The 27,523-nt window shown below is 30.5% G+C and overlaps 2 protein-coding genes across 4 annotated transcripts in view; one reads left to right on the forward strand and one right to left on the reverse strand.

Moving 5' to 3' along the window:
• The window catches only part of LOC137929923 (uncharacterized), a 97,849-nt gene that overhangs the window by 20,328 nt on the left and 49,998 nt on the right, over window positions 1-27,523 (reverse strand). The window lies entirely within an intron of this gene.
• Window positions 1-27,523, forward strand: part of LOC137929924 (tetraspanin-4-like) — a 67,800-nt gene that overhangs the window by 1,950 nt on the left and 38,327 nt on the right. The gene's annotated exons all lie outside the window — the stretch shown is intronic.

The following is a 27,523-nucleotide window of genomic DNA, read 5'->3' on the forward strand; positions in this document are numbered from 1 at the left end:
TTAGATATAGCAACAATAAGAAGCGAGCGACCTTGTCGAGCCTGTTTTGTGCTCGCAGTGAATGTCGCCCCCGAGGCCTGGCCCGGAACTGCGATCGATGTACAAAGGTTTCGGTCCCTCTAGGGAGCTTCAAATTGTTGTCAATTCCTTTCATTGTTCTAAGGATTACATCATTGTGAAATAGAAAGAGCCTGATGGTATGGGAATTTATGATATACCTCGATTTCGCCCAAATCGTTTTGGGTACGTCGGTAGGTGAAAGGATAATGTCCTTTGCAAACCTGTTACGACCTAATATCATTTATTATTTACTAACTGAACAACGTTGTTTATTTATAAGGATTAAATGATTTTTTTTTAATTCAAGCTCAGTTGTATTAGTTTTTATTATAAAGTGAATTAACCGACGTAGTAAATCGGATTTACAAATTTATGTGGCATTGGGCAGATCTTATTCCCCGCAGAGCACTTTTCTGCTGGGGCCTTTAGGTCCTGGAGTGGTGGAAAGCACGGACAACCTATAACGTAGACAGGACCTTAATAAGGTCACAAGACGCTGGATGTAGGCTGTTTCCATTCGGTCCTATTAACAATCTATAGTGTAAGCTTTTGTCCAGGAATGGACGCCCTGTAGCTAAAAAGACGATGACGATGATGAGGTAAAGAGGCTTAACTTCAAAATGAATAACTGTTTTAGTATATAAGTAAAAAAATTCAGTAATTGTAAATAAAACCTTTAGAGTTACAAATAAAGTGTTTTTGATTTTATAGTGATGAAAAAAGCAATGCGTTTAATGGATGGTTAGTTATACGTTCCATGCATTGTACATAGTGTGATATTATTAAATAAGTATTAAAATATTAAACTGTGTTTGCGATTGCCACGATTGAATTGAGAAGGTAACGTATTATTTGTTTGGAAAATCCACTAGGTACTTATCTAGTAATTTATATTTAGTTACAGAAGTTGCCGAGGTAGCATCTATATAAACGTGAATGTTATTGCGGCATCCGTTTTATTATGTTCGGCCGTCAATGGCGCCAGGATTTTTTTTGGAAAATATTAACATTGGAACTTGTGAATTATGTAACTTAATACATAATTTTGTTAAAACATAAGAAATACTTATTTTTATATTTAAAACTACAGATTCAACGAAAATCACGTACCCAGATTCTAAGTTCTTGTCAGAAATAAAGTTGTGCTATGATAAACATACATATAATCCACAGTCAGTACGTGGTGAGATTGCAAAAGGGTATTTAAAAACGACTTTTTAAATTTATATCATGACATTTAAAACTTTAGTTGTTTAGAGAAACATTTCTATGTTTTCCGTAACATTAGTTTTTCCGCTTGCTTGTTATTTGTTTACTGACTGAATAAACATATAGTTTCTCTTATTTACTTATAACCTTTGCAGAAAATCTTTTATGTGGGGGCTATCGCGTCAACTATTTCTGCAACTGAATAGAAACGTAAACATTTTGTTATCCGATTTGTAGACCGCTATGACTAATGAAATTACTAAGCTCACGGGACGTACGATCTCATTTCTAATAATGCAGACACTTTAGCAAAGCATTATGTGTAGTTTGTTTCGAAGGGTATTTAATTAAGTATCAGTGTTCAATATTTATGTATAACAAATAAAAAGACAATAACAATTTAAATATCTATTTATTTTATTTTTTGTTCATGACTTTATGATTTTCTTTTTACGGATAATTTTGATTTATCGTGTAGGAGAGCTATTATAAAAAAAATGTTAAGGTCCACAACAGTTAAGAAAGCAAGCGGGCGCTTGATGCGTGTCACTCGTAATTTGAATTGCATATATGAAATACGAACTCCATTTCATATTTTGTGAGAAAACGAATGTAGCTGTCTATCAAATTACAATCTATACAAATCTCGTATAACTTTCTCAAAAATTGGTCCATAGAGGACATTTTATATTCCAAAATTTTGCATCAACTAATGAAATTGACTTCACTCGGCATGAAAACTGCCGTTCCTCATTCTCAAATACGTCGGTTTATAAAATATAGTAGCATTTGAAAGAAAGCTTGCAGACTTTTTAGGCATCCTTGTCATCAGCTTCCGATTGATAAAAACCTCGTTCCACCTTCAACAGATGACTGCCTTCTAAGTTAAAGACTTGTATTTTATAAAATCGCGAAGGTAATTTGGATTTAGCATAATAATCTCTGTTTTATACAGTTCCTTCGGGTATATAAATCATCATCACTTTAGCGATAGGAAGTCCTGTGTACGACATAGGCCTCCCTCACAGATTTAGGATTGGACTACTGAAAAGCCGCTACCGTCCAGCGTCTTCGATGGGCTTAACAAAGTTATCAGTCTACCTTGAAAGTGGACGTCTTACTCTTGATGGCCCGTCGTTTACACTCCATGGTTATGAGGCTCCAGAGGTCATCTATTCTACGTGCTATGTGGGCTGTCACTGTCACCTCAACACACCAACTCCCTGGCCTATATCGGATACTTTTGTTTATCTACGGATCTTCTCATTGCTTTCTATCTCGTAGAGAAGCTATAACCTTAAAGCCACATTGGCAGGGATATTAATGTTTATGGTAAAAATAAACATGCGATAATTACTTAAAAAAAAAACGTATATGACGAAACTTATAATGAGACAGGGTGTAGAAAAATAAAATGTAGGCAAAAATGTGGACCAGAATTATATTATAGGAAATGATAAGGATAGATAAACTTCTTGCTTTGTTAAGAAATATTAAGCATCTTATAAATAAAATTAACAAAATGGGCAAAATTAATAAAAATAGAACCTAAATGAAATATTAATTGAATTTTTAGGTAATCGTTATGAAAGACGTGTAAGAACAATTTGAAAATTCATTAGGCAAAAATCTATTTAAGCATGTGGCATTAAAACGTCTACGTCTAGAAGACTAAACGCCTGCTCAGAATTGTTTTCATGGCAACTCGATTATTATTTCATTCTCATATTTTGGCCTATAATAAACGTAGAAATCTCGCTGGCTTATGACGTCACGAAGCTGATAAATACGCGTTTAGTCCGCTAACTTGAAAGGTTGAGCAAAATCATTCAATTTAGTTGCACAGACACAAATATTCTATTGTCTTTGTTCTAAAATACCATATTGTTAGCGCCTTGATTATTAGATATTTTTATAACTTTCTATTGTAATTTAAATTGTAAAAGAAGTTTATTTTCTATTGTATATTGCGGTTTCCTTATGATGTTGTTCTTCACCTAAACGGTGAACGATATGTAATGATTTACGTGTATGCACCTATAGCGGATTGAACCCACCCCGTTTTACGACCGAAGGTTATCTAACCACAAAGCGTTTTTGTTCCTTCGTAATTGCTATGTAAAAAATAGGTTATGAGTTTTAGCAAAGTTTTACACGTACGCAGGAAACACATCTTACTTCTCAGCTTGGTTTTGGCAACTTTCACCGCCAACCGTAATTCGGCTCTTTGCTTCCACTCACCTGCTCTCTGTTGATCCCCTTAACTACGATAAAATGAAAATCTGTTCGGGCGGAACCACAAGGGTATTTCTACCTTGATAAAAAAATATGAAAATAAATTTTAAATAAGTTATTGTACAAAATATATATATACGGTATATACGCACTGGTGTTATAAAAGGTGATTGGCTATAGTAGTGAAAAGGCGTGACTGTTTAGATCTTTTCTGCAAATAGCTTTAAAGCTTTTACACATATTTCCAATAATTGTGTAATAAGTTATATAGATTTAATTTTTCTATTAGATTGCGACAGGCCATAAACCCCTGGCAGGACAAAATCTGCAGAGATATAGTAAACAATTGCTGATTTCAATATGTAGCTATCGGAATTTTGGAAGCCATTTATAATATATTATCATTAAGTTATATTTATGTTTCTGAAACCATTGATTTTTGGATAGGGTATACCGTACAATAATTGCAGAAAATAAGCTATTCATTCAATCCTTTAACCACACACCTATAACCAATTATCTTGTATAATATCTATTGTCTAAAAGAAGTATTGGATCTTGAAAAAGTTGAAAGGTTTTTTCGCTGTGTTATTTTATTGTTACTTGTTTATGGTTCTCGTGGTAGATGGGCGGTTTTATCCGAAACGCCTATCAAGTGCTTATTACTAAAACGTACACATCAAATAAAATCGTGCTCGATGGTAAAGAACGTTACGATAGCAAGTTGTGGTAAATACTGAGTTTAAATTTTCAAAGTACTCATTTACAAGAAGGCTATGCCGTGCGAAGTTTTAATGTAAAAATATCGAGACTGCAGATAGTCCTGGTATGATTTTACTCATAACCTCACTTTAACATTTCAAGTTTCATTGAAATATTTAAAAATTACGTTAACTCATAGTTTGTAATTAATTTACATGTAAATAATAGTTCATTTTTATTAATTTAAATTATCATAACTATAGTTATGACATACATGCGTAAAGTTCAAATGTAATGGACATGTCTCATAAAATAATTACTATCCCGTTAACCGCTCTGGCTTAAAATCGGAAAATTTATGTTGTTACATTTTTTTACTATAATGTTGCATAAATCTTATTTGTACTTTGATTATATTATTTATCATCATGTTATTCCTTAAATAAAATTAAACAACTAACTTCGCTATAAGATTGTAAGCTTTCTTTGCTGACATCTATGTACTCGTGATACCTCGCCAAAGTTTCTTTATAAGTAAAACAAATGTCGTTGGAGTTTCTCCTAGCATTTCTTACCCCCACACTAACACTTTCTGAAGTAGTAATAACTTTTACATTCAAAATTGGAAATAAATAGATGATCCGACAGTATCATATTGATTTTGAAACGGAATACTAATCGTGCAGCTCATGCCAACGTCTCCTCTTGGGGGTACTCGACCACGCCCGGTTACTGAACAGATTGTTCGCCTGAGGGATCTATAACCTTCTACGGACTTATTTATAATAAAAAATGTATATATATATATATATGTATTTAAAAGTCAATACAATAAAATACAATACAGCAAAGAGGAAAAGCGACATAGCCGAAACATAGCGAATTAGTAATTGAAGTGCCAAAGTAGACAAGCCACATAGCGCGCAGAACAGATAGCGGTGAAAGCCTTAAGTTTACTACGTCTACTTACAAAGGCTCATGTAAGGGCTCATGTTTTGATGGTAAAGATAAAGGTCTTGTTTAGGTTGTCGGTACAATGATATGTCTTTTTATAATACTGTATTGTGTTTTAAAAAGTTAAATAATGTAATTTAAACGAAATTCAGTTGAATTAACATTGTTTATAATGATCCTTCATTAAAGTTGGTATTGTGCGACGTTGGCGCTCCGGGGCGTTCGTCCTTTGTTAACGATTTTGAGAAGCTAGCTGTATATTTGTTATATATACATGTACATTACTTGAATGTTGGGTTTGCACTAACTATCTTACATCCATATTTTCATAGTTTCAAATCTAAAATTGAATTTTTCTTGTTAAATAAATGTATGTAATAGCATTCAAGAGTTTTTAATTGATCGTAATGTGTGGAACTTGTTGCTTGAATCATTTACAAGATATTATAATGTATCCAATACATTAATGTTTGTTAAATTTCATTTAAAAAAAGCTACTGTTAATTTTCCTGCTGGCTCTTCTCAGCAGATCAGTATTCCGTGGTAGCTTACTACTTATAGTGTTAAAATAATGGACGATCAAAAGTGTATGTTAATGTCTCCTTGAATAAAGATATTTTGAATTTTTTATTGGATTAACAAGTATAATAAAAGCGCTCTTTCTTTTTCTATCAAACTTGAGATTTGTTCGTTTAGCCATTACAGTTACTCGTTAACGAAGTAACTGTATTCAATATTAGAAATCTACAATTTTGTTCATTAATAAAGTTCAAGGTTACTATAATTTAGTTAAATCAATTTTTTAGTTTATTATACTTTTCTAATGAAATCTAGTTTAATGCTCCTGTAAAGGCAATCCGCACGTGCTGCATGCGGACCGCCTCCAACCGGTCATATTGAAAGTATATAGAGGAAGCTTATTGAACCGTTAGACAAACATATTTATAAATGAAAAGGGTAGCGGCAGTAAAAAAAATTATTTCTACATAAAGGGTAGTGGGTGGAAGGCCTGGTCAGATTTTACACCGCAGATCGGTACTCCCCTGATGTTGGTAGTAAGCAGCGGCGCGATCTCCCAGGCGGTAGTAGGTAGAAGCGAGGAGCGCCGGTAGTTGACAGGATGTATCCGTGTCGGTGCGAGGTACCAAAAGATTTAACCTCAATGACCAAAGGTTATTTTAATTATAAAACTCGCACCCCTTTGGAGCGCGAGGAGACATAAAGATTGTGACGTGATGTTAAAGATGCTTCGAGAATGAAATCGAAGAACCGAGACCAGAATTTATAACGTAGATTTATAGCGTAAATTTGAATTGATCCAGCGCGTGAAACGTCACATAGCTAGTGAACGCGACCGAGACCAGGGTTCTTTTCCCGGGGATCTAAGCTTCTGTGGCTGGCGCGCGGGCGCATTCGGATGTTTGTTATAAAAACAAAGGTCCGCTGAACCAATAGCACGCTCCCACGATCCCACGCCACTTGAGATGTACGGTGCCCCGCCAAGTGTTCAAATATTTTTTACTGTCTTACAATTTATGTGAAATTTCTCGTGTTTATATTTTTTTTGATTAACATTTTATGAAGACGTATGGGACGCTAACATGCAACGTTACACTATTTCCAGCAGTAGACGAACAGCAGCTAAATGACAGTCACTGAGTAATAAAAGGAAAAAATCCTTTTAAAATGTAGAATAATATGATATATTTCTTAAGGTAAGGTATACTAATACAAGTTGGGAATGGATTGTTCTCACTACTGTATTAACGATATCAGGGCGCGTTTAGAAACGTATATAATAGCCACGTATATTTTATATTGAATCATACCGTTACACAGAAGATCTCTTTGATTCTTTTTTATTGGGTTTTTCATTAAATTGGGTACTACGAGCATTAAAAAAATTTAGATGGTATTCGTTTGAAGATGGTAATAGCGAACTCTAGGTAAATCCCTTGGCACAGAATACGTCTGAAATCACAGGTTCTTATGAAACGGAATGTAGTAGCATTTATTTACATAACTAGGTCAAAGTTTGAAAAGCTGTGATTCCGAAACTCCTAGACCTCGGTATTGCGTTATGCTAATAACAGCCTCGTTTGACTCAAGATACGTGCTGCTATCACCAGCAGTGAGATTTTGCGCAGTTGACAACTGTAATGTTGAATATACAATTGTAAAGGATGTTAGTCCTCTTTCTCAAGTTGTCTAGATGTATACCGTCAATCCATCTGTATTTTTCCGCGAAGCATTGATGACAAATTAATACTATAAACTATTATTTAATATTTTTTTAATACTTTGATCGACATCAAAGTCTGCTTAAGTTAAAACTAAGCATGCATTGGATTGAAATCATTCAGATACGAAACGTGGCTATTACTAACACACCTGACGCCTCGATATGAAATAAAGTAAAATTGACATCCAACTGGAAATTCACTGTGAACGCTATGCTTTACTGCGTAGGCCAAAGTAATTCATCACAAAACAACAGTTTTAACTTCATTGTAAGCCGGTACCTTTTTCATAACAAAACTAAACAGGATTTGAAAGTGGTAAATAATGAGCAACAATTAGTTGCGCTCGTCTTAAAGAACAAAAAATAAGGACTTCATGTTAAAATAGTTTTAGTATTCTCAGTTTACTTAATGGATTCTAATATTAGAACTTCAACTGATGGTTGTCTTTCAGATAGTTTTTTAGAAAACGCTGTAAAATGTACTACAATAATTGTTTATACGTTGAGTATATGAAAAACTATAGATGATAAGCGACAAGATTCAAGAGTATTGGAAACATTAAAAGGTATAGGAAATTTGTTGTGCTCACCGAAACTGACCCTCCTCAGTCTGTATTGTATCACCGCCTCCCTTTTGAAGTACTCATAATAATAAAGGTCACTGAAAGACCTTTATAAAGTCAGCTCCGGTTGACTGATTTAATAAAGCATTGCGTTGCAACACTAGCAAGAGTGTAGGTATATATAAATACTATAAAAACTTTATTTTAGTATCCACAATCTATTTTAAATAACGATAAATATTCAAAGAGATATTAAGTATTATTTTATAAGGTGTAAAAAATAAATATGACTTCTAAATATACCTTTTGTCGCTAGGAAGTCATTCAACACCCACGCAAACACTGCGAACGAACCACGCAAGGAATTCTATATAAGTACCTATTTGTTCAGAATGAATATTATTTTTCATAACAAAAATAGAGTCGGTACCTATTTCAAACGTAGAAATTTAAAAGTTTTTCGTCGCGTTCATTTGCTACAACGTTGACTTATATTATGCGACTATGTTAGTTTTGCCTAAATAAAAAAATATATTATATATCTGTTGGTAGCAAAGCTCGAGAGCTCTCTTAGGAGCTTCGGCTTAGGCCGCTATTTACTACTTTATTTTAACTTTAAGCCATCGAGTTCTTAAATAGTTTGGATGGAGGCTCCATCGTGTCACCCGATGTAAGGTACCCTGAGAGGTGACCTTGGCTTGTGCTGTCACATTCCAACTAAAGAGCGCACGAGGGGGCTGATTTGGTTATTTGCTTTTGCCTGGTTATATTACTTCTACTTCATAAAAGTCACTGTGCCGTAATCCAATTTTGTTTTTCGCTTTAGTCAGTTAAGAAAAATAAAGATATAAAAGTATATGTCTATTTAGTTACGTTTGTCTCTTGGAGTGGATGCCGTAAGAGCGAGAGTCGTATTTACTTGCAGAGTAGTGTGGAGTGTGAATGATGAGCTTGTTAACATCTTTGTTCTATGACTGGAGTTTTTTGTAAGAAGTCAAACAAATAAGTATGAACCTTTTGTGTCGTATAGACAGCAAATGAGCTATGTATTTACCCCTTTGAAGCTTTTCCTACCAATTATTACAAAATCACCATGTATAAAGTATGATATAGGATATATTAATTTATTTTCTCTTTTGGAATTTGAGTGGTCAATAACTTCTGCGGTACAAAATCTACAGGGATAGACAGTAAACAATAATTAATTTTAATATTCAGTGTTCCGAATTATGAAAACTCTTTTTCTTACTGTATTTTTTATTATTCCTGAAATCATCGGGAGTACACCTTGTATACATATACATGTGATGGTAGGGAATATGAAATTATTAACTAATTGAAATTATTCAAAAGTAAAATCAATGCTGGAAAGGAAAGTGGTTTATGTATTATGCCGCTCTAAAAATTTTATTAAAAGTAATATATTCACACTTTAATTTCTGTTATTTTATTTGTAAATTTGTATTAGATCGTTATATTTAATCTTAACCATATCATTCTAATTTTTAAACATTATTATCGTTTACGAAATACTACAAATGTCAAGGCTTCTAACGCCTGTTCTTTATATTTATAGAGTTATTACACAGTAATATTGTTGTTAGTGGTGAAAAATATTGTCTCATTGAATAAATATTTTCCAGTATTATCCAACATAATACGCAGTTGCTGTATTCACAACTGTTACTTCGATATTGCTATTTATTCTTTTGTGTCTTCTAAAAGATTTTATGGGAACGAATATTCCCTGCCAAAGCCGTTTGTCGCTTTGCAGTTTGTTATTTTCTGTATTCACAACCATTTGGCTTAGCCGTGCTATTTTAAATGTTTTATTGTCACATTCATTTATTTTTACGAAGTCAAATTGTTACTGAATACATCAGTACATTGTCAGACGTTATATGAAAACATGTATATGAAACACAAACTATAACATTTCTATTTACCTCTGTAATATTGTTGTATGTCGATTGTAATAATATTGAAAAAAATCTACGTAATGAGTTTTGCGGTCGAGGTAGCAAGTCATGACAACCTGAATAGCTTTGTGACCCCACAAACCTAAGGTACCTGTCGCTTGCAGCAACCGAACGTTTATTTGACCCGAGGATAGAGAGTAAACATGCCGCAAACCCGCTTATAAATCTTTGCGAGATTGGTATCAAAGTATTTCACATTTGTTTTTCATTTCGATTTCCTAAATTAATTAAACAAAATAATTATAAAGAAACGTTGATAACTTTAAACATGGAAATGTATTAATTTACTGTCAATTAATGTAAATGGTTTGGAGAAATCAATTTCTGTCTTTATAGGACTTTAATTTTTTTTATTTAATGTGCATTATTGCTAATGAGTATCGGTGTAATAGCTTTGACGGGGCGAATGGTGAATATCTCACTGGCTGTCAATTAATGTATATGTCTAGCCGAAAATCAAAGATTTCAGAAATGATAACGTAATAATAACAGTAAAAAAAAACGTGTTCAAAATTCGGATAACTACATTTTAAAATATTTTTTGTTTACTATTTATACTTGTTTATGTTCTGTCAGAAGTTTAGGGCCCGACGAAATACTTTAGAAAAAATAAATGAATGTAACAAATTTTAGTGTGATCACTTTATGCAGGATGATTGGAAATAAGTGTAAAAGCTCAAAAACTTTTAGGTGATAAATGAGCTAAACATTCACCTATTTAGAGCTTTTATATATATAACCAATTAGACATCAAATATACATTTTCGAAAATGTATTAAATGAAAAATTTAATTTACCTGTTTTACTTTATTGTCATAGACTTTATGACCTATATATTGGTATTTGGTAGGACTAAAAATGTGCTGTATGAAACATGTACATATGTGGTTGGTAAATTAAAAATGTAGGGCTGAACAGAATTACGATTTACAATTTCTATCGGAAAGCCATTAATGCCGATTGAACATTTCATAACCACATTTATTTATATAAATATAATGTAGTGCACTACAGTTATTTTACAACAAAATGTACATAGATTTTTTAATAACAAATTTACTAACAGATGTGTTAAGATTAATAATTATTTCAACAGAATTCCGAATACTTTTTACATTTCGTGTTAAATTATGTAAGCAAATATTCTTTGTGTTGGCAAATTTTACAATTCCTTGTCTGAGTTTATATTGATTTGAACGCCTTGATAAGTTTTAATCATTCTATGGTAAAAAGTATACATTTATACATGCTATGATAAATGTCAACAATGAAAGTTTTATAAGATTTTGTTCTTTTGAAAATAATCATTAATTGTATTTTAAAATATTTCATTCTTAAGAACTTATTGAAAATTATGATTGTTTCTTCTGTGTTTAATTATCATTATCGTCAGTATATAAGAATGGTGTCTACGGCTGGACGTAGGCCTTTCCTATAGATTGCTAAAACGACCTTAAAAAAGTTGTCTACCTTTCTAGTGGATGACGCTGCACTTACCAGGTTGTGGTCTAGACTCCAGAACCTAAGGTTCCGGTAGTAATCTGTTCTAAGCACTATGTAGGACTGTCCATTGCCATCAAATTGCCAATCCGCTGGGCTATGTCAGTTACTTTCGTTTGTCTACGGATCTCTTCTGTTAAAATAAACCTGGATTATTTTCTTCTTTTTAGTAGTGTTCTTCGAGCAGTATGGAGAGGTATATCGTAAACCATACTAATATCGTAACCATATATATAAATATATTAATAAACGTTTCTATTTATATGGTAGAAATCGTGTGCAACAATTTAAACACATTTAGTAAATGGAGGAAGCGGATGGATATTTTATGTATTCATGCTACTGTTATATCTACAACGCGTGGGGAACATTGCTCGAACCCCTGCGCAATCAAATGAACTTATTTTCTTTTATTAATCTTGCATAGTTTTTGATTGGTTGCAGGAGAGAGATACCTGAGTAATTGTTGACGTCTTTTATTTCTCAGTATGTTCTACTAAACATGTTAAAGCTAACAACTTTTTTATATAGTAGTATATACAAAAAACGTTAAATTTATAAGCAATGACTTTCTCTCTTTTTAAGTTAAAAACCCGCGAAATTTAGATCATATGCCTGTTTGGAGGTAATCATACGCGATTGAAGTAAAGATGTGTGCAGAGAATCAACATTTTATGATAAATTCCAATTATAAATTTAAATTACACGGGTTTAATAATACAATCAGATATTATATATTAAATGAGTAGAAGTAAACACTTTATGCAACATTGTGGAATTCAAATTCAAAACATTTTTGCGCTAAAATAAATATTGATTACTGCCCGAGTTCGATATTTTTATATAAAATTACACACCACAGTTGTGTATTCGAGTAAATTGTACCTCTGTTGTGTTTCGAATGCTATGCAGTTTTATATAAAATAGTTCGTTTCATTCATAATGTGTTATTTATGTCTATTCTTCATATGATTGTCCACATCAAAATAACTACTAACTTATATTAAAACATTTTTCTCAGTTAGTGATTATTGTAAACTTATGAGGAATGTTATAATTGATTCTTTAAATTAATATTAAACAAATTGCAGACAGGATATTTCATTAAATGAATTTTCCATGAATTAATTAGTCAAAAATTTAGAATAAAAAGAGAATTTCAATCAATTCCATCATCGACTTTTATGTCTAGATCATTTAACACAGTAAAAGTTCACACTGCATTAAACTCTGACCAAATTTTTGGCACTCGGCCACCTCATTTCCAAGAATTATAGAACCAGAAATTTTTTAGGTGTATATTCAAATATTCATGATTTAAAATGATGAAAGGAAAGTGAGTCTTTTGCAATATTACTATATATTTAATAAATTAAATGAAATTTGCAATTTTTCCTTTCACGATATCATATCATATATCTAATACAGAAATTTTATCGCTTTTATTTACAGCATCTATACTTTAATGTTTACGAGGTAATCATCGCTTTCGAGTCTCCATCCCAGAACCTTCAGGTTATATTACGAGGAATTATTAGAAAAAAATTGTAATTTCTTATTTTTATGCGTGTTTTCTTAGAAGTATCATATATTCGTATAAAGTTCATTTCTAATGCCTTATCGAGGAGAGTGCTAAACCAACTTGTTCTTTTTTTAATGAAAGCCGACAGCAGTGTGTTCAACAGATCACCAATGTTGATTATAAAGTGTTTATGTAAATATGATTTATTTAGAGATATTTTTATGCATCTTAGCGTTGCTGTTGAGCTAACGTAAGTGCAGTCAGGGCAAGTAAAGTGGTACATAGTCGGCGAAGGCGATATGACATTGGTCTGGCGAGCGGCCAAGTCGCCCCGTTGATCGTCTGCGTTGCAATAACCAACCAGCTTTGTTTTGTTTACAAATGCATCTATTTGAGAAATTAAAAAGGGTATCGGTTTAATCGATCTTTTCCTGTGTTTTTAAAAATATTTACTTTGCTTAAAATATCTTTCAAGTTTCTTTTACAAATGTTACATCATAAGAAAATAGCTTTGACACACGGTTTATAGTAAACGACAATGTGTAAAACTTTCCTGATCCCAGTTTATTTTCTTGACGAAGACGATAGATGCAGGTATCCTGTTTAATATGATTATTTAAAATTATTATTAATTATAATGAAATTATTTCTGTTATATATATTTATCATATTAAAATTAAGAACCATGCCACTAAAATTGACGATTTTAATAAGTATAGAAAACAAATAACGAATAATATGTATAATATTGTCCTTAATTTTTATATCATTTTTTTTAAATATACTTAGTTCATACCTTTCGGATTGTCTTCTACAATGGAGGTCTCATAGTATATAAAATATTTATATATTAATAATGTAGTAATAAAAAAATAACTTTAATTACATACACCGCGCCATAGTCATAAAATTGTAGTAAATCGAACCTTTATCTTCATCGTTTTATTGGTCGTAAAATTTAACGATTTCGTATATAAATGAAATAGAATTTAAAATAGGAATTTGCATATGAGTGCGGACGGTTCGAAATCCATTCGAGTTATAATTTGTCTATCAGCAGGTTCGGGTCGAGACTTGATGGCTAGCGATGGGTCATAACAGTGTGGTTTTGCACAATCATGTCGTGTTTTATTACTATTGAGTTCACTGATAGAGAATATCCATAAAGCATTAAATCCACGGATACGCAATGTATAAAGAGAGTAACAAATAAGTATCACAACAAACATGGACATTTTCTAAAAATTTTAAATTGACAGAAATGAAAAGTAATTTTAATGGTTTGTAAAATGGCCCTAATATTTCAATTGTATGAGAATCAAATTAGAGGAAAAAGTAGTACTTAACATGGTAACACATGTGTGCAATTGTTTAAGGTCTTAATTGTAAAACCCACGATTTGTCTCTGAAATATGATGTATAAAATTTTAAAAATTTATTAAAAAATATTAAAAATACTACTGCAAAATAAAAGAATTTTTAAGTGACATAAAGCTTGGGAATGAATTTTTCTAACTAGTGTATTAAGGATAATGTGAAAATGATCATAAAAAATCCGTAAATACGATGTGTGGCCTTTTTCAATCAGGGCGCGTTTGAAACCCCGTAACTTTGTGTTGAAGGATACCATTATAGAGAAACTCAATTTGATTCAAGTTTCTATAAAGCTAGGCTCTTCTGGAATTCTTCTTATGATGTACCCAAGTGATAATTGTAATTGTTTCTTAGTGAATAATGATACGATATGATTAAATTATTAGGTACTAATTGTTGTAAATAAAACACTTAACCGCCAACCAATATATTACTGGCGTAACTTTGAAGAAAAGTAAGTTACCTTTCACTTGGGTATTAAAAGAGTTATGGATAGAAATATTAAATAGTATTGGAGTACACTAGAGTAGTTAAAACTTTTATAAGAGATATAAGTATTCACAGATTTTTTTTTGAATTTGAATGAAAATGTAATTCAATTAGTACTAATGCTTGTTTATTAATGAATTATTTAGCGGCAGATTCAACATGGTTTATTATATTATAAGGTAATTACACAAAAAATTATAATATCTGATTATTAAATAACACCAGTAAAGTTTAATAAGAAAACGCAAAATAAAATACAATAAATTGATGCAAACGATGTTAACAGTTATACAACAATTTTGTTAGTGAAAGCCTGGAATATTGTTCAGTCAGAAATGGGTTAAGACGTGCATTAGTTTAGAATGCGTTTACTTGGGAGCTATTATGATATCTTTAATCTATCAGAACAATACTTTTATTACATCTTATGTAACATAAATTTCGATTAACAACCCCGTTTTCCGTCTTTTACTTTAAAAAAAAAATAGCGTGAAAAAAAAGGAGACATAGAAACTTGGTTATTGCACAAAAATATCAGTTACGTGCTAACTGAGATTATTTAAGTTCAATAAGAAGTTAAAACAATATGCGGATCGACCTTGAAGGCAGATCTCATATGATTTAAGGATGATTAAGATTTCAGCTAGGGCACAACTTTTGGAGGTTTCTAGTGGAAAATTAAAATATTTTAAATGCAAACCCTCGAGTCTAGTGACTGTAAATAGGTCCAGGTTAAGTGCTCCAGCACTCTTCTAGCTTGGTGCTAAACATTAATTGTCAGTGCTAAAAAAAACCAAATCCGCGCTCATCACGGTGAGACTTAAAGTGAAACGTTTCATTACCTTAGTTATTTCGTTTGTTACGACTACGTTGAAATCCAAAAACATTAAGGTCTTGGTAGTAATATCTGTCAGCAGATATAATACGGTCGCCTATCTCGACGGTTTCTTGCAAAAGAACCCAATTACTAGTCAATAATCAACTGCAACTCGAAAAGACATGCTAAGTAATTTGGTCGCTTATTTTCGTATTAAAATTATTGGTCAATGTCAGCTGCCTGTCAGTAATAATGCAATGTCGTTGCAATTTTGTAAATATCACAGTCCGTTATTTTTAATTTCTTTTGACACTTTGAAATAATATCTCCTTGCTGACGTCAATTGATTTTCTCTACCGCCACAAATTTTTGGCACTGGATACTTCTCTGACGCATTAACGCAGTTAATTTATCTCATCTGTATTTAGAGTAATGCAGAATTTTTGCAAAAAACTGCCGCTGTAGGAAAAAATAAAAAAGAAATTAAAATATTTTCTTTAAATAAATTCGGTTATGTATCAGGTAAAATTTTAATATTTAAGGAATATAAAACTATGGTAACGTAAATAAATAATGTACACATTTTCAGAAGTTCCGTTTTCCATGTATATTGCATATGGGCGAAGCAAACGTTTTCATTTATGTCAAATGCGGGGAAATATCACTTGATATATGGCTACCCGTTTTGAAATGTGTGTTTACATTAAGTTAACTTGTCACTGCATTGTTTTCAATTAATACAGCTGTATTATGTAGTTTGCTTTAGCGTATAAATTTAATATGTTCTAAAGGAAATTATGTAAGCATCAAAATGTATTATACTTTTTAGTTTTATTATATTATACTTATAATTTAAATAATTAATTTATAATATATAAATTGTGTTCTAATTTAAAAATAAGTAGCATTTTAATATTTATTTCTCATAGAGTAAGTAGTATAATCTGGTAGATTGACATAAACATATCTATACGGATATAAACGGGACTTTTTTTAAAGAAAGCCCTAAAGATTTGTTGAAGGTCGCCATAATCATTAAAAAATTAAAAATTATTATTTATTTTACACATCATTAAACAGAACAGGAATAGTAGTTACAGGACTGTTATAATTAAATGTTAATTTATATTTTTAGATCTTTTAATTCATCATCATTGTCATCCACATATCAGCCGATAGAATGCAACACCAAAGACTTCCCCAAGGATCGGCAACTTTCCTTGTATTTTAATTAAAACATACATTATTAAAGTAACAAGTTTTTTATTCATTTAAGAACATTTAGAAAACGAAAATTTACTAAAGCGAATATTTCACATTTCGTATAAAAGAAAAGGAACAAATGTGTTTTAAAAACTGATAATAAAACGAACGATACATTAGTTAATGAAACGGGATATCTGGTATCGCGAACGAGAGGATATCCGCCGGAACTATACGGTTTTATTCCTTGTTTCATTACTCTTGAATATATATATAAAATCTGATACTAGAATTGAACATTTCGGATTCGGAACAGTCAATAGCTTATCCATGATCCCTTAGTGACTCAAGACGATGGTCTATGACCAATGTGTTATCAGTGATGACTTGCGGTCTTGCTATATTCGAATGTTGATGCGCGCTGTTAGCCGTTTTGGCTTTTACAGCTTCATTGGACTCAGGGCACGCGGATCCGAAATCCGCGAGCTAATAAACTGAAAATACTGATGAGGACTAGCCCAGAATTCCTCTACGAGATGGAATCAGGAATGGGAAGATCCATAGACGAACGGATGTAACCGATGAAGTCTAGCAGTTACAAGAGTACTAGTTACATAGCGCGCAAAACCGATAGGAGAGTGAGTTTCTGGAGTAGATACTAAAAACCAGTAACCGCAGTGTAGGACGTTCACCCACGAATTCTGTCCACCTCAGTGACAGCTAGACGTCGTACTACGATGTGCAGACCGCCTTTATCTAGTTCAGTAGCGAATGTTCTAAGTGAAATGATGAATTACTGATGGATTCTTTATGAAGCGATAAAATTTAATAGAATTTTTATGTTTAAAACAGTATGATATATAGAGTATTATTAAAAAAATAATTAAAGATTTTAGGATCGTACAACGCATGACAATGAACAGCAATTCTGTGAATGAATGAGTGAAGCGGATGAATGATGGGAGTCAAAGTTCTGAACTATGACTTTGAGATAGTTCTGTATTTTACGAATAAAATTTTGTATCGGTTTTTAAATTTTATTTGAATTCTCAACATAACTATGCAAAAAGCGAGTATGTACAGTTTTGTTAAATTTTGTACTCCTATTTTATTTTTACTGGTAACACGATAGAAAATAAATCAAAGCGATTGTAGTAACACAACTTGGGCATAAAACTAAACTTTAAGACACATTTCACTATGTAATCTGTCTTTGTAGTATACGTAGTTATATGTAAAACTTTTAAGAAAAAAAATTATAAGATCAAGACGAGATCACATCTCAGTATTCTAATGAAACAAATACATCTTTGCTTTGATATTCAAATGAGTAATTTCCTAAAAATGTGAAATAAACAACTTTTTTCTCAAAACATCTTAAAAATATTCTTAAAAGAGAGGTCTGTAAATAAGTCATGAAAATAAACATGTAATTATTTTTACATTTGCTTTTGAGGAATCTACAAATACAGTGCGTAATTAAAACTTATTGAATAAAAATGATCAGATAAAAGGTCTTTATTTTGAGAATATTTGTTTACGAGCGCGATATTATTTAGTTGGACAGTAAGTGTTGTTGCCAAATTTGAGATATTGTTAGCATTTGTGAATACACATCATTTTACTAGAGATGTTTTTACCAAACATCAAATTTCTGATACGTAAGAGACGACTTACGGACTTTTGTGGTAGAATCCCTACAAATATTAAAGTTGTCTATATGCGATAAGGAAATGGTTTCGCTGGTGAATGCATCGGAAATTCCTGCTACGGTAATTATTATGAGCAGCAAAACATTCCAGGCTATGAGGAAGGAAATTAAACGTGTCAACTAGATAATTTTGTTAGGATTACATGACAGGAAATAAAGTTGTTTTATAATACAAATCCAATTTATTTTGCAATTGTCGGCAAGTAAAACCGACCTTCTTTATAAAGGAGTCAAGCGGAATGACCCACTTTCTAAGAATCTCTTCACTATGATCTTGTAAGAAATATTATACAGCACTGAATATGTGCAATTATTTTGTTATAAAGTAAAGTGGCAGTCGCTTGTGCAACTGCTGGCCGTTAGGGCCGAAAGGTTTTTGAGTAGTGTAGTAGCGAAGGACCGGTCATCGTGGTGATATTTGAGGGAGGCCTATGCCTTGCAGCGGGCGTCTATCGCCTAATACGATGAAATCGATTGGCTAATTTTCTTGTATGTTATGACTAATAGAAATATTAGTGCACCTTAGCTCTCATGACGCTTTTAAATATTACCGATGATTAATTATTAGGTGATATGGTTTCCAAATTTGGCAATCTATCGTTCTTGGGCATTAATAGTCTATGAACTTTACTGTATAAACAATAATAGGTTATATATTAAAACATAACGTAGACGATCATATTAGAAATCGCATTCTGTTTTTTATAAAGAAAAAAGTATTATTACTAAATAACGGTTTTCATGTTAATACAACGAAATCATAAACAATACTGGAATGTAATAATAAAATAAAAGAAAATAATTTATAATTACTTTTAAATCATAAAAAAAAAACTGATGAGCATGTCGAGTGATACTAAAAGTTAATCAAAAGTATAACGTTGTGTAAGTCATGTGTTTTGTTCTTACTTGTACCCTTAAGTGTAGCCACCGGATTGCGTGTTAACTTATCGTCAACTTACATTTTGTGACTATAAAACAAATTGAAAATTTTAAAATTGAAAATTTGGGAGAACTTTTTTTCTAAGTCTTGTATATTATCATTGCTATATTACTTAAATTGACTTTAAAGTAGAAATTTCTATATATATACATATAAATCTTTTTATCTGAATTTGTGAAAGACTATCTTTACTATTCTGTGTAAGTATGATAATTAAGGGGCCGTGATTGGAATTCTGCACAAAGCACAATAAATCGTTAACCTTTTCAATGTCGCGATAAATTTCAATCAATGGACTGGACAGCTATTGCATCATTAGTTATAGACCAAGAAAGTTGTACTGTGATGTAATTGGCATATCCATTAATATTCGTTACATCGGCTTTTTCTTCTGTAGTAACAATTGTATTTATTTTAGAAATAATAGATTAAAGGAAGTAATATAAATAAAGCAAATATTGTACTTTATGTGAGGTCCCTGTGTGTTTTTGTAGTAGAAGGTTATTCCTCCATATGGCTATCTCCAGTATATTAAAGACTATTAAGTTTTGGTCGTTATGCTGTCCAGATATCTATTCAAAGGTAAACAGAGAGTAACAAAAATATTTAAAAAAGAATTTTACAAATATTTTACACACTACAAAAACCTAACCTTTAGAGATAACTATAACAAGTTTGCTAGTCGTTAGTAAGTATAAAGCAAATTCAATCAGAAAACCGTTTCATTGTAAAACAATCCTTCTTTATTTATAAATAATGACTTTTTTAGAAATTGTTGTCAAGTATTTTTGTTCCTGTTTTATCTGTGGTAAAGGCTAACAGTTATATCAACGGAGGATAGCAATAGCTATAAATAGATACTTCAAAACAAACATTAATCAGTCCCGTGAAAACGGAGATCAATATAAGTATCTTCTTATTAAAATTCTCTTCATTTCTTAGATACGTTTTTTTAATATATCAGCAAATAAGCTTTGCAAGTTCTCTGTTTGTAGATATTAAAGGTCAGCGACTTTATTTGTGTCTTTATCATTTAATTAAATCAGTTTTCACAGCTGTAGGAAGATGTTTACTTAAAATGAACAAAGAGTAAGGTATGTTACAAGATTCAAAAAATATTGATTAAAAATATACGTTATATAAAAACTCTAAATTATATACCGTTATTTAAAATTATATAAAACTGCAAAAATACGCTCGCAAGTTTTACCAGGTAGATAACAAGGAGAGGCATATATCTTGGGCGACCAAAATAAGAATTTCGTAATTTCTGAATTGTGCTAGTTAAAATTATCGTAGAGAATATGTAAAGCTAAAAAAACATTTGTTTAAATACCGTATTAAGAGCGTTTATTATAATGGCATTAATATAATCGAAATTAATACTTTGCAACTAAGACTTTATTATTTTCAAGGCATAAATTAAGCAATTTTTGATCAAATGTGACTTGACTCTTGTAAATTGCGCATTATGGAAAAAAGTAACTTTTACACAAATCAATAATTTGATCACTCTTATTTTAACAGGACAAGTAAAAGAGGCGCAAATGTGTTAAGTTGTAATTTATTATTTGTCATCTTGCATAGTTTAATCTGAGGTAAAATAGAACTAAAATAACAAAAATATATTTTTTTATTCTATATATTACATTATTAATATTTATTACAATACATAATATTTCATTATATCGATCAGCGAGGTATTGCTATTTTCAAGCTAGTTAGCGATAACAATGGAATGCTTCGCTTCAAACTTTATACGAAGCTGTTAGATTAGAATGAAATTGTTTCGTGAACCAAGTACACATTTGGAATTCAATTTGAATATTCGCAAGTTACAGCTCTTAATTAATATGTATTTAATTTAAATCAAATATGATTTAAGCAAATAAAAACATATTATTCATAAATATTAAATATTTCATAACGTCATCATCATTTTATGACACCATTCTCTTTTTTTAGTTTAAATCTGTTTCAATCTATGTCATAAATATTGTAAATATTTCCTTGTCGCCTTTTTTACACTTGATTGTATGCAACGAAACAATAATAAAAAGTATAATCGTGTTTAAATATATAAAAACTTTGAAAATATTCATGTTAGTAAAATATATTTGTAGGAATAGTATAATTTCATTATGCAAACTATTGAAATGATTTAAAGTAAATGATTTATATAACTATAGTAACTGCAGTATTGAATAAAAACAATAAAAGTATATTGCAGGCAAGTTGGGAAGATTCTGTGTAAATATTCAATGAGTGTTGGTGCTCAGTTAATTTCGCACGTCATTGTCAGTGACAATGCTGTTGCCGGCGTGGGCGGCAGCTCGTACTAGAAACGTGACATTCAACAACGAGAACTCATTGTTTTTAAATTTTAATGAAATAATTTTATATGTTTGCAATTTCGTTAAAACAAATGGAATGAAACATTACCATATATTGCTTGCTGCCGTCGCAGTAAATCTCTCGACCTTTTGTCCTAAATGTCTCGTAAACGCTCATAAAGTGCACCAAATATTAAACCAATGATCTCTGTAAAAGCGCAATTATTACTTTGCTGGTTTCAATTGATATATATAAAGGTGATGTGCTAGATTTTGTTTTTCAAAATATTGTGCCATACAAAACTTTTATGTGCCGCTCGCTTCAATTACTTTCAATTAAATACGTTTCAATCTCTTTCTCATCACTATTCGAGCAATATGTTTTTTATAGGACCGGTTGGAAGCGGTCTGCATGCAGCGTCCCCCAGCGACCATGAAAAGAGCGTATGTCAATTTTGTGAATTGGAATTCATCTTATCCTTGATTATCGTAGAGAAATCCGGAACACAGCCCTCTATGGCTCTGCTTGCCAATGAGGTCCGAAGTGAGAAACCATCATTTTTTATCAAATTATAAATTATATTAATTTTTGTTATACTTAAAGTTTTATTAAAAGCATTAATTCAGCCAGTCATACGTCATTTTAAGTGACTGTTTTATGTAGATACTATTAAACTCAAATTAAAGTCACAAATTTTTCTATTTAAAAAAAAAAAAAGAATGGAATATTTCTATGTCCTCACTAATAAATAGACTTTTCGCTGATAGTCATATCAAGAATCCAACGCTGGGCTCTACTTATAAATAAAGTAAAGAAAAATTAAATGAATTATATATAACCATTAAAAATCTTTAAATTTTTTAATAAATGATTTTTAAATTTTTTTAATAGTACAATCCAAACAATTTAAAAGTGAACCGTAAATACTACAGCATTTTCAGAGTACTCATTTTGAATTAAAACATAACACAAGCGCTTTCGCGTAGCGAATGGTGTAACGGGCTACGAGAACCGTAGGTGGTGATTAGATTATGTTAGTTTAGATAATAAATAACAATATTTTTAAATTACAACAAACCGACAATATTTAAGTTCAATAAAGTAAAATCAAACTTACAAAACTTTATAATTAGAGTAAGTGTATACTTTTATAATATTATGCCTTGATATTTTGTTTCATACAGATATCAGGTTTTTAGAAATGGTTGTCGTAGATATAAGCTTTCCTTAAATATATATCATTCCGTATCTCAATTTTGTCTTATTTCGTTACATGGTGGTGAATTGTAAAAACCGTGCTATTTTGTGGTTGAATTATGTATGTTAAATATATCATTAATGATTCAACTACAAAACGTAATAAACGTAGACATACCGTGTCGACATTGGAACATAGCAGTAACTCTTTATTAGCACATTAAACAAATGATTCTTGAGATGTGAAAGGATCATCGCTATTTGATTTGAATACTGGACATTATCTCATTTTGATACGGATAATAGTCCTCAAATGACAATTTTGTGACACATTTATCATTTTACTCTTTTTTGCCAAAACAAAATAGATGCGTATTTTTGTTAAAATTAATTTCTTTTTTGAGCAACACAATTGTTTTCGTGTTGTTTTATATGCATGAATCATGTTATAAAAGCAACACTAAAAGAGAGCCTAAATTTTTTAAAGAAAATAGATTTAAAACCGACTGTCTTTGCTAAGTGCTCTGCAAATACGTAGAGTAAAAAGAAATTCCATGATGTACATCTCAACACAGTCCCCCGAGCAAAAAAACTTTCCTTTCCACAAGTATCCTTATCTGAAGAAGTTTGTAAGTTTCTTGTATCATGTACATTTTTCTCTGGAAACACTTTTTCGTACTTCTGTTTACCCATCAAGATAAAAGTCAGTGTTATCTTGAATTATTTTTACCTTGATATAGTTAACGTATACCTGACTGATGCAAGACCCTTGCTTTATTGCAGAGGTTGTTTGAAACAAGTTGTCAATGTCATTTTTACAGTGGTGAAATGTTAAAACCTTTTATTTTTTAATTATACAGCTAATTTAGCATAATGTCTTTTGAAACATATTTATACATAATTTAGTCTTCTGCTAAAGGCACAAATTATTTCATATTTGGACAGATATACAAGATATATACACAGCTTTCAGTTGTACAATTTAACGCTTTAGTTATATTGATTGAAAACGACTTGAAATTACTTTGTTTGTACGAAATATTCTTTGTACAATCTCGAAAATGCATATAACATGCAATCATCATTAAATGTAAAGTAATGATTACAAATTTACGTTTAAATTATATCATTTTGTGTTACGAATTATATGTGAAACATCACGTTCAATGACAATTATTCAATTATAGTTTATTTTTATAATAGATCTTTCTTTCGTAATTTACAGCAGTTTATAGCTCGTATCACCAGCGAATACTGCATTTGTTCTACCGGGGAGAGCATGGCCTAATGAGCGGTTTAGCTGCCGTCGATGCTTAGTGGCTATGTGGTTTACTTGTTTAATATAACTTTTATAAAATGTTTTATACATATGTTCGTACTAGGTTGACTGTAGAGTAATATTAATAATAATAAAGTAATAAGGAATTAAGTTCGCCATTGCACCAACTGTAAAAAGAATTAATAAACAATACGTATTACTCGTGGATAGAAGAAAATGTATCATACAACTAATAAGTTACCTGACTTGATTTTCTAAAGATTGTCTAATATTCTTGTTGTTCATTACAAATATATTTGTTTTTCTATGATGGTTTTATACCTATATTAGATTAAATAATCCAGACTTTCAGTTTATTTAATAAAGTATGAAAGAAAGTTTATTTATAGAATGTAAAATATAAATTTTCACCATAGTCAAATCTCCTATTACCTCTCTGTGTTTCTATTTTTTTAAATTTTTGTTTTACCGATTACAAGATTATTTTAATAATTTTTGATTAAAACTATTTTTCTGTCGGATTTATTAATCTCTCTGTGAGTGGTATGAACTCCATGCTAGCATTTTTTCTTCATAAATGTTTATAAAAATATGTAGTTTTATTTCTAGCAAGTTGAAAAAGCTGAAATGAGTTTTTGTAAGTAGATTTTTAGTCACGAAGACACGGTATCTTGATAAATGATACCATGCAACTTTACGTTTTTTTTTTCATTCTTAAATTCGAGAACAGACACTTTAAAAATTGTGGCCACTTTGTTACGGGTACCTGATATAAATCTTGAAGCTTAAGAGTTGTTCAAATACACCGTCTACTGTTTAAAAGTTTGTTTTTGCTTATATATTGATCGCTGTTTTCTTTAGTAACATATACATGTACACTATGTGCATATTTTACGTGTAGTGGAAAATAATGTTATGTAAATGAATGTTTTGCTAGTTTAATTATTATAACCATTAGCAATATTTTAAAAAGAAGAAAACTGACACAAGCTGTATTTCCTTATAAAAATCATTCAAAAATACTTACGTGCTAGAGCATGCAAATTTTTTATTTTTATAGTCTTACATAAGACACAATTTCAAAATTTTGTAAATGTAATCGAACAAGTTTTTTGCATTAAACACTGCACAAAATATATGAGATGGATGTTTTACTCTATTTATCTCCTATAACATATTAAAGCTATTTTATTTTTCAAAATAAATGACTTAATAATTATTATACTGCGTAATATACGTATGAAATTACGTTAATGAATTAATTACTGACTAATTAATTTACAGATTCATAAGCAGAGAGAGAATTTTTGATCAATGTTAATCACAAATATAAAAAAGTTTTAAAAATGCCTATGATGCTAATTAGTGTAAAGTAGCAGGGGGTTTGAAGTAAACTAAATAATAAATATTAATTCACACTGAAACTGTGTACAGAGTAATAATTTATTTCGTTAAAAATAAGGCAAACTTTTATCTATACTATCAAAAACTTATATAATCTAAACCGGCAGTGTCTATTTATTAAGCCAAATTTAACTGTAGCCTGTAGTTTTGAACACATTTGTTTACTTTTAATAAAATACCTAACGATGTTTCGGTGCATAATAACTAAAGTATAAAATTAAAAATTGGCAAATGGTCCTATGTGTTCATGATTTTTTCTAAAAATATTTTATTAAATATTATGCCAAAGAGCAATTAAAACATCTATCTTCCTCTTCATATATGATGGCTGAGTATAAGATATAGGTTATGGTTTAAATGAGTAGATATTTTTATCTTTAGAAATGGATTATGCCAAACATTGATAATACCTATATATTGGTTAAAGACAATAGCATTTTCACTTCAAATAGAGTATAACATAGTTCATTAGGAATCGAGGAACACTTTCCAATTTATACTTTATTAGAACTATCAATACTATATATGATTGATTATCAATAAATTTATTATAATATTTATAATTAACAAACATAAGTTAATTACACGTTTTGAAAATTTCGCGTAACCGTTGAAATAACAATTATATGTTGTTTGCTGAATCTATTAGTCTGATTAATAACGAATGACTAATGCCGGCCATTAAATATCAAACAAGTACATGTCTGTTATTACTGTTGTAAAATCTGTAAAAGCAAAAAAAGAATGGATTTAAATTTTTTTTATTTATTTATTGCGCTTCCTTGCAGGCGCAGAATCGAAGTAATAAATATGAAATAAATTTCAATATACATAGAAGAAGATAAGCAAAAAATTATGTATTATGAATTTAGTTTATGATACACCTATCCCTGAATTTTATCCAGGAAAAATAATTCTATTTTGATACAATGTATTAATATTATATTTTAAATTAATAAAAGAAATGTGAAAACTTTGAATTGTTTACTTATTGTGCAAATAAAAGCGTTTGTAATATTTTTTATTATCCATTATCAATTATGACTGTCGGTAGGAAAGGTTTTAATTTTTTGTGGGTAATTTTAAATTATTACTGCACATTCGTGCGTTACTAATGCTGCTATTTTATATAAGACATGTATAGTTTACTAAAGAAAATGTTCTATATAGTGGAAAAGAAAGAAGCATTGTATATTTTTAACTACTTTGTGTAAATAATTAAATTTAATTAGTATATCATTATACAATAATCCTAAACAACGCAGCAGACATTAATAAACTTATTATATATTGTTATGGATAATTAAGTATTTAAATATATTTATAATTAATATATACTTATAAATAATAAATTGCACGCATATTTGACTTAAGAGAATATGTGTGATATTTGGAACTATTTCGTACAATGTATGTACATGTCGACTACCCGTTTCTTGTCATTCTTATATTTTCATACTATGGTTGTCTGTAAGAACAGCCTCGAGTGATAAGACCGCCTATTGTTCTTTTTTAATACTCTGTTTTCTTTCTGATGTTACGTGTACAATAAAGACTATCGAATTAAATACTATTCAGGTTGATGTGTTAATATTACAATTTTAGTAAATATTATTTCGTTGTACGTTTGATGAAAAAGTCCGGTAATTTTTTAGGTTATTAAACTGATAATTATCGTAATTAATTATTTATTAATAATTTAGATAGTGTTACAGAACATAACTTGTAATGTTACTGTAAATACGACTACAATACCCGGCGATAAATATTGCACATCGACCTTTGGAAAAAGACAATCGGCCAATT

This window comes from Battus philenor, unplaced genomic scaffold (genome assembly GCF_028537555.1).
Source record: "Battus philenor isolate CCGP_79_NKW_IND1 unplaced genomic scaffold, ilBatPhil1.0.hap1 SCAF_5, whole genome shotgun sequence".
NCBI classification, from domain to species: Eukaryota; Metazoa; Arthropoda; class Insecta; order Lepidoptera; family Papilionidae; genus Battus; species Battus philenor.